This window comes from Coregonus lavaretus (assembly GCF_964263955.1).
Source record: "Coregonus lavaretus genome assembly, contig: HAP1_SCAFFOLD_4218, whole genome shotgun sequence".
NCBI classification, from domain to species: Eukaryota; Metazoa; Chordata; class Actinopteri; order Salmoniformes; family Salmonidae; genus Coregonus; species Coregonus lavaretus.
Genome location: NW_028156925.1, coordinates 33813 through 43580, shown reverse-complemented (window position 1 = coordinate 43580; position 9768 = coordinate 33813). Strand labels below are relative to the sequence as shown.

The 9768-nt window shown below is 44.0% G+C and overlaps 1 pseudogene across 1 annotated transcript; it reads right to left on the bottom strand.

Moving 5' to 3' along the window:
• Positions 1 to 3008: 3008 nt before the first annotated feature.
• On the bottom strand, positions 3009 to 8828 carry LOC311119585 (putative nuclease HARBI1; annotated as a pseudogene). The gene is made up of 3 exons: positions 8692 to 8828; positions 8228 to 8498; positions 3009 to 3840 (listed from the first exon to the last, which is right to left on the bottom strand). The product of its transcript is annotated as a putative nuclease HARBI1 (transcript).
• Between the last annotated feature and the right edge of the window lie 940 nt (positions 8829 to 9768).

Here is a 9768-nt window from a genome sequence, read left to right as displayed (position 1 = left end):
ATGATGACCTTCGTGGACAGGACAAGTGAATATCAACAGTGACGATATGGTGATCAGAGAAACCCACAGGAGTGATGTCACACCTTCCAACCCTACTACAGTATTGCTCAGATACATACAACCTGTCTAACCTTGCTGCACTGACATGACCTTCATTCACTTTCAGCCATGTGTACTGCCTAACTTTTGCATTCCTTACTCTCCACAATTCAGAAAGCTCAAACTCAGTTAACAGACCAGACAGGCAAGTGGCTGACCGCAGGTGAGGTTCTTCAGCGGTGCGATCAACAGTAAAATCCACTGTACAGTTCCAGTCCCCCCCTAAAACCATACACCCCTCTTGGTCACACTGTCTTAAGGTTTCCTTTATTTTATCAAAACCAACAATACGCTCTGTACCCTCATTAGGAGCATAAACATTAAAATAAAAAAAAATAAAAAAATAACATAACATCCACCTTGACCAATAAAACCAGACCCTTGACAATCTCTGTTGTAGATACCACAGCCACCCCTAAGCCTGAAGAAAACAAGATTGCCACCCCAGCACTGAAATTAGTACCATGACTGAGTATATGCTGCCCCTCCCACCACATACCCCAGTCAACCTCATTTTCCTCATCACTATGTGTCTCCTGTAGGAAAACTACATTAAGCCTTTTATGTTTTATTACTTCTAATACCCATGCCCTCTTATTCCTGTCCCTTCCTCCATTAATATTGAGAGAACCTACCCTTAGTACCTCCATATAGAAAAGAAAAAGGAAAAGCAGAAGATACCACAGAGAAACCAGACAACGAGAATAGAACACCCTATGAGGCATAATCATCACCATTATTTAAATTTTCTCTTAACCTGACCACGTTTCCCACCACCTTTTGCTGCTGCAACAGCAGTAACAAATTTCCTCAAGCGAAACCGCTTCTTCTCACTCAACTGGTCTAACCCCACCGTCTTCTGTAACATCACAGCTGACCTCACAAACTTATCAACATCAAAATAATCTGCCAATTTGACAGATTTCCCAAACGTCTGATCAAGAAACCCATTTACCTACTCTAGATCGTAAATTGAGTCCTCACCAGCTGATATCGTATCAAGAGCGATATCCATATCCTTCTCCTGATCCTCCTCAACTGAGGCCACAGACCACTGACTCCCCTCTACCACATCCCTTTCAACACTCCCCACTTGCACCCCATCACTCGTACCAGGCATCTCCTCCACTACCTGGGAGACTAGCCCCACCTGAACCCCATTACACGTGGTGGGCATCTCCTCCACTACCTGGGAACCTAGCTCCACATGAACCCTCTCCTGTAACCCATTACTTGTAGTGGGCATCTCCTCCACTACCTGGGAGATTAGCTCCACATGAACCCTCTCCTGTACCCCAGCACTCGTACTGGGCACCTCCTCACCAGTCTGAGGAAATGGCCCTTCAGATCCATCCTTACCTTCTACAACAATATTTTTCTGCTGCATAACATTTCCCTCTGGTAAAAGTTGCAACTCTGTGCCCTCAACACGGACAACTTGTTCCTCAGCAACAGATGCGTGTGGCTGCTCTTCCACTGTCAGCCCACCTCTTCCTACATCAGTGGGCCCAGGCATTACGAGGACCACCTGCGCCCCTCCCTCTGCCTTCTCCCTTTTCGGCCAACACCTCCAGTGTTCAACGACTTCTTCAAAGCTTCTGCACAAAACCTGTCAGAGCTTCCTGCATGATGAAAAGTGTGTGTGAACAACTGTTTACGTTTGAGGTTTTAACCTTGGAGTGTGTGTGACTGTCACCGACCTCAGTATCACCAGGTGGTGTCTCCAGTGAGACCAGGTGGTGTCTCCAGTATGACCAGGTGGTGTCTCCAGTGAGACCAGGTGGTGTCTACAGTGAGACCAGGTGGTGTCTCCAGTATGACCAGGTGGTGTCTCCAGTGAGACCAGGTGGTGTCTACAGTGAGACCAGATGGTGTCTACAGTGAGACCAGGTGGTGTCTCCAGTATGACCAGGTGGTGTCTCCAGTGAGACCAGGAGGTGTCTACAGTGAGACCAGGTGGTGTCTCCAGTATGATCACGTGGTGTCTCCAGTATGACCAGGTGGTGTCTCCAGTATGACCAGGTGGTGTCTCCAGTATCACCAGGTGGTGTCTCCAGTATGACCAGGTGGTGTCTCGAGTATGACCAGGTGGTGTCTCCATCTCTTTTCTTGTTGTCTGTTCAGGGTCCCAATATTTCCATTTGTGAATTAAAAAGCTTTTTGTTACCAATCCATGGCTATTGTTTGCTTCAATGACTTGAGCTATCTTTGCTGTAAGAAGTGTTGCATAGCATAAGCATCTACACGTGGTCCTCTGTAGCTCAGTTGGTAGAGCATGGAGCTTGTAACGCCAGGGTTGTGGGTTCGATCCCCGGGACCACCCATACGTAGAAATGTATGCACACATGACTGTAAGTCACTTTGGATAAAAGCGTCTGCTAAATGGCATATTATTGTATTATTTTATTAGTCAACTTCTGTCATTGTCTGCCTCAACCCCGGGAACATGGGGGTCATCCTCATCTTTAATGTGAGGATCTGGGCAGTCATGCTGTTTGAGGTCATTGATCTGAGCAGTCATGCTGTTTGAGGTCATTGATCTGGGCAGTCCTGCTGTTTGAGGTCATTGATCTGGGCAGTCCTGCTGTGCTGTTTGAGGTCATTGATCTGGGCAGTCCTGCTGTTTGAGGTCATTGATCTGGGCAGTCATGCTGTTTGAGGTCATTGATCTGGGCAGTCATGCTGTTTGAGGTCATTGATCTGGGCAGTCATGCTGTTTGAGGTCATTGATCTGGGCAGTCATGCTGTTTGAGGTCATTGATCTGGGCAGTCATGCTGTTTGAGGTCATTGATCTGAGCAGTCATGCTGTTTGAGGTCATTGATCTGGGCAGTCATGCTGTTTGAGGTCATTGATCTGGGCAGTCATGCTGTTTGAGGTCGTTGATCTGAGCAGTCATGCTGTTTGAGGTCATTGATCTGGGCAGTCATTCTGTTTGAGGTCATTGTGAAGCCCTGCTGTTGCAATTATGACAATGCAGCATCTTTTTGGTTGAAAGTGCAATGTGTCTGAGACACTGGAAACGACTTCCATACACCAAACATTTGGTGTGGATATGAACTTGGTTTTACCATTGTTGTTCAGGTCCTATTGCATGAAGATAGGGAGTGAACAAGAAGTTAGTCTGTACATACCCACTGTCACCAAGTATGATTCCTCTATGTTGTCCTCCTTCAAGCTGAGCACACAAAGAATAATTTTGGGAAATCCTTGAGTCATGAGTTGCAACTTTCCAACGTGCAACAATGTTGGAGAACTGCGCATTGGGAGTACACACACTTTGTACATTTATTGAGAACCAGTTTTTACGATTCCTATACTCTGCTGTAGAGGGACACTTGATGGGAATATGACATCCATCTATACAGTCAATGACTCCAGGGAAGATCCCATATTCATAGAACTCTACCTTGTAGTTGGCTTGGGCAGCAGCATCAAGGAACTTGATGGAATTGTCTTTCAGTTCACCTGTAGCATTGCAGACTTTGTGGACTATTCTGCATATAGTCAGTTCACTTACACCACTCATATCTCCTGTTTCACGATGGAAGGTTCCAGATGCCAAAAACGTCAAGGTGATCAGTACTTGTAGGGAAGGAGGGATGCCTGGCTCAAGCAAACAAATGATGTCAGCTGTATTTTCTTTGAACATACCGAAACGGTCACAGAAATTGACTTCATCCAAATCCTTCAGTGGATGCTCCTGTCTATAACTGCCCTTCTGTCTCGCCTTGGTGATGCTCTGTGATCATCATTGATATAGTCCAGGTAATCCATTTTCCTCCATTACCAAGGTCAACCTGGGAGCCAACATCCATTAATCTGAAGTTAAACCTACCTCTGACCAGGTTTAATTTAAGACTTCACTTAGATCTAGATTAACTTTAATCGTCCTTCTGGAAATCAGACTTTTTCATTATAGACTAGAGAAAATCTGAGACTATTTTTAGCCATGTCTGAGAAATGCCATTTCAGTTAGTCCAGTTTAAACTTCAAAAGGCACTCGCACATCTGAGCTGTCTTTTTTGCAGGTGCCTGGTAACAGTTCAATAAGATGAGAAAAAAGAGAAGAAACCCACACACTGCTGTTGATAGTATCACTGCTCTTGATGTAGAAAGCTCAGTGATGTGGCAGTAACCGGTAAAGACACATTCCTGTATTTCATTACAAACTGTAGTTTATTGTCCAATTTCAGATGAGTGTTTTCTAGTCTGGCTGGGCTAGAGGCTGGAGCTCTCACCTGTGTCACAGACAGATGTCATGTGTTCATCATACCCCCCTCCCATCCCTCCTCCACACCAAACCCCCCCCCCCACACACACACACACACACACACACATACACACACACACACACACACACACACATACACACACACACACACATACAAACACACAGGTGAGCTGAGGCACATCTGTCTTAGAGTTATCACTCTCCTCAGCAACACTTTCATTAGGAGTTGGCAGAGGCAGCCTGCCTCGTGCGCACACACACACATACTGGACACACACACACACACACACACACACACACACACAAACCACTGGATCCACAGCAACTCAAAAGCTTTTTCTGGGAGTGTGAGTGAGGAAGGATCTTTGGGTTCTCTGCCTCTCCTAGCAGCCTGTCATTCATCACTCAAGCTGTTTGCTAACTCTGCTTCATGCGTTGCCAAAATAAGTAGCTCTGTTTGTGCTCAGACAATCCTACATTTCACACATACACACACGCACACCATTCACCTGCACTGCACAGGCCCCAGAAGCACTGAGAATACTGGGCCTCAATTGGCTCTCAGTCACTGCAGCAAATAGCTATCGCCATAATGAAAGGTTTTTAATACGAGTAGCTGTTTTCCCCTGGTGTGTCTTTGTCAAACTGTGGAAGTTTATTTAGTGGTGAAAGTCATTCTCAATCATTTTAGCGTTCAACTGTCTCGGTAATTAGCAGGTTCAATGCAGCGAAGGGGTATTTTGGAATGACACCCTCCATTATATGGTGTGCAAGGACTGAACACTCGTTGGTGCAACACAGAATGTACCGAGATAGAAGGAGAGATTGTGGGTGTCTTTATGCCAACGAAGTGTGATTCCAGAGTTTCTACAGTGTTAAGTAGCCTTAGTTATGTTATTTTAAGGACCTATCTTGTGCCTCCTCGCCACAGCGCTACCGTGTCCTCAAGCAACTCAGCGAGAAGAAGCTGAAGGGTTTTTAAAGTGGACAACTTAAACGAAAACCATTCTCTTTTTTCATGAGTGTTCCAGAAGACAGACCTTCATTGCCAGGACAAATAGTGATGATGTTTCCAAACCAAACTTCAAGGTCTTTAAGTGAGTGTGGGTGTGTGGGGGGGGGGGGGGGGGGGGGTCACATTTTAACAGAGCTCTCTGCCTAGGCTTCCTCACGGCACCATGACAACCAATATTTACAAAGTAATCCTTATTTTGAATATTTTTGAAATAGACCAAATTTCTTTTGGGCTGAGAATATAAGACTTATAACTCTGAGAGAGCATCCAAGGGTTAGAATGATGTATATAGAATGTATGACAAACAATAATTTTTAAATATAATTCTAAAATCTTCAGAATTCTGAGATTTTTGTCCATAATACAGAATTCAAGCCAACATTCCAATCTCATTATGACTCAACAATTAAGCTAGGCTACAACCATAGAATTTGGAATTAGAACTTGGCTACAACAAGTTCCAAACCAAAGAAAACAACCAGCATATCCATTCACCACACCATAACTACTCAAGTGTATATCTTTTTAAATCTTCATAAGTGGACAGACATCGCGGAGGAGAGGTGAGTTAGAACATAATAATGTGTAAAAGTGTTTGACTTCTAAGGAAATCAGTGAAGGTAGGCCTACTTATTACCATTTAATAAATTATACCAGTTAGCCTGAAGGTAACTGAAGTTGGAAAACTGGCATGGCCAGACAGTTTTAAGAAAATGACATGGAAAAGATTCACACAAAATAAAAAAAATAAGGAATACATGTTTCTCCATACATATTGATGCAGAGAGAAGTCATTGAGATGGAGAAAGAGATGACTGAAAGTGAGGAGATGGAGAAAGGCAACAAGATGAGGGGGGAACGAGAGATAGAAAGACAAAGAGAAATGGAGGGGCTGCTGAGAATGAGAAAGGAGATTGAGACTTGTAACAAGGTAGACCACTACCGGTGGAAGCTGCAGAGAGAGGTGTTGGAGGAAGTCAACAAGGTGAGGGTGGAACCAGAGCAAGAAAGAGAAAGGCTAATTGAAGAGTTGCTGAGACAGATAAGGGAGACTGAGGCTTCTATTGAGGTAAACTGCTACCAATGGAAGCTGGAGAGAGAGTTGTTTGAGAAACAGAGAGAAAGTGCAGTGTCAGACAGAAAAAATATGGAGCTCAAGATGGCAAAGCTGAAGGTGCAGAACATACTGCACTTGGCCAAGATAGGGAAGTTGACCGTGGAGAACACGAGGCTGTCAGCTGAGAATGAAAGGGTGAGAGAGGTGTCGGACAAACAGAGAGAAAGCGCAGTGTCAGACAGAAAAAAGATGGAGCTCAAGATGGCAAAGCTGAAGGTGCAGAACATACTGCACTTGGCCAAGATAGGGAAGTTGACCGTGGAGAACACGAGGCTGTTAGCTGAGAATGAAAGGCAGCGAGAGGTGATGGACAAACAGAGAGAAAGCGCAGCGACCGACAAACAAACAATGGTGGACAAGATATCAAAGGTGAAGATGTCCTTGGCCAAGTTATGGAAGGTGACAGTGGAGAACAAGAAGAGACTGTTAGCTGAGAATGAAAGGGTGGGGAAGGAGAGGGTGAGAGAGAGGAATGGATGGAACCTCATAAGAAATGGTTTGGAGACAGCTTTGGCCAAAGCAGACCAGGAGAGGAATCAGACCCTAGTAGCCTGGAAGGAGGACAGGGGGAGATGGGCCAAGGCCAAGGCTGGCCTACGAAGCCTCTTGGATCAACGGGGGGAAAGATGGATGAAGGAGAAGGAGGAGATTAAGAGGAGGAGCACGCAGGCAGCAGAGGAGTGGATAATTGAGCTGAGAGAGAAGGAGAGAGCGATAGAGGCTCTGGAAAGAGAAAAGATGAGGATTATGTGCCTGAATGGACAAGAGAAGAAGGGATGGGAGATGGAAAAGAGAGAGATGGAGAAGGAGAACTGGAAGATTACAGAGGAGCGGGAGAGAAAGAGTAGTGAAATTGAGAAAATGCAAAGGGACAAAGAGAGATGGGCAATAGAGAAGAGGGATGTGGTGGAGAGGATGAAGGAGGCGTACATAAAGCTGTACCAGATGCAGACTGTCCTGAGGTTCAGAGAGCAAGAGCAGGCACAGGTACAGTACTCCATTTAACCAGTCACAGTTCAGGGAGGTCATAAGTCACCTCCTAATGGTTATACTATCAGATTCAACAGATTAAGTTGACTGCATGCTAGAGAAGGAGTAATAATAATATTTCAGATCACTGACCAACATGTATGGACTTTCTCTTTCAGATGGAAACTAAACGCGCCCAGAGAGTCAGGGCAAAGCAGGAGAAAAAGGAGAGGAAAGAAAGAGACTTGTTGGAGAAGAACAAAGTAAAAGAACTGCTCAGAGCTAGAAAAGCAGAGAGTAAGGAAGAAGTGAGGAAGAATAAGGAGAGGGTGAAAGCCCACCTGGACGAGGTGGCAAGGAACTATAACGAAAAGAAACAGAGGGAGAAAGAAAGAGAAAAGCTGTTGAAAAAGGCATATGGCAAAGAAAATCACATGGTGTACATCCCAGACCTCATACTGAAGAAGATGTAAGAACACATCGCATATGGAAGAGTAAATATTATCAGCTAGCATTGGTCAAAAGTTCATTTCTATCTTCTTTCATTTAGTGGAATACTTCATCAATAAAATAATATGAGCATTTATTTGTCAGCATTCATTCCCATATGGAAGAAAGAACACACAAAATATGAGAAAAGTATAAGATGTGGAGAGGGCACGACAAAGCCTATTCGAGAGCATCCTGACTGAGATGAGAAATTCAATGAAATAATAGAATTATGAAATTGTTGTGTTGAATCAATGAATCAATGAATCAAATTGTGTTTACATATGTTTAAGACTCACACTTACCTCAGCCTGTTTCTTCCACTTCATGATCTGGGTATCATTGCCGACCCTCAACCTGTTAACATGTCCTCTAGTGGCATCAGAACATAGGCAGATGGCCATGGAGTTCAGAGTGATGAATATCTTCTCACAGCATTCTCCCCTCCACAGCTCCATCTCCAGGCATGTTGGTACAAACTTCATTTTATTTTGCCTGCTGGTGAACAAGGCCATTGACAGCACCATCCATGTCCCTCTGTCAAGGAGGTCCTGCTTCTTACGTTGAAAGTCGTCTCTGAAAAGAGGAGACATTAGAAGGTTTCTTCTCTTAGTTTTGTCTTTTGTCTCGGACAAGGCTTACATGTCAGAGGCGTACTTACTTTACTAATTTACTTGTAGAAACGGTACAACTATATACAACATTTGTGAAATTGTGAAATGATTGTATTGGACATCTAGTGTTAAGATGATATTGGGTTAATCCTCACATTGTGGTGATTTCTCTTCCTTTGATGAGGTCTACTTTGAGGTTTCTGGCCTGGGGAAGGGTCTGCCTACGCCAGAGTCTCACTCCAGGAAAAGGTCTGAAAGACCTCTGTCTCCACCAGTTGGGACAAGGGACCATCTTTTTCCAGCACTAACTCCTTTTCTCTGAAAGTACATAGAAATCACACAAACCTATGATCCTACATTGTAGATGTATGGTATGGCATATCAACTGAATTATAATCTCAAGTCTAAAAAACAATCACTCTTATCACATACTTCTACTACCTTCCCTCTTGATGATGTCCTCTTTGTACTTCTTCACGTGTGACCTCATAAACAAAGCATGGAGGTATTGATGGCAATCCAGGTAATATCTGGCCCTGGCAAGGGGACCAGACCCATAGACTGGAGGTGTCCTCTTCACCTCGGGGACAGGGGACTTTGTTGGTCTTCCAGACAATCTCACCTTTTCCTCCTTAGCTGGTGTAACAGCCAATCTCACCTTCTTCACCTTAGCTGGTGTAACAGCCAATCTCACCTTCTTCACCTTAGCTGGTGTAACAGCCAATCTCACCTTCTTCACCTTAGCTGGTGTAACAGCCAATCTCACCTTCTTCTCCTTAGCTGGTGTAACAGCCAATCTCACCTTCTCCTCCTTATCTGGTGTAACAGACAATCCCACCTTCTTCTCCTTAGCTGGTGTAACAGCCAATCTCACCTTCTTCACCTTAGCTGGTGTAACAGCCAATCTCACCTTCTTCTCCTTAGCTGGTGTAACAGCCAATCTCACCTTCTTCTCCTTAGCTGGTGTAACAGACAATCTCACCTTCTTCTCCTTAGCTGGTGTAACAGCCAATCTCACCTTCTTCTCCTTAGCTGTGTGTGTGTGTGTGTGTGTGTGTGTGTGTGTATATATAGTACATTATATATCTATTAAATGGTTATATATTGATCATTATATATTATATTTATATAAATGACATATATATAATATAAAGTTTAAAACTAGAAGTGTAAATGTTAAAACAATAAATGTTATAGAATAAGAGTTTACTGAAAATAATAAGTAATTAAGT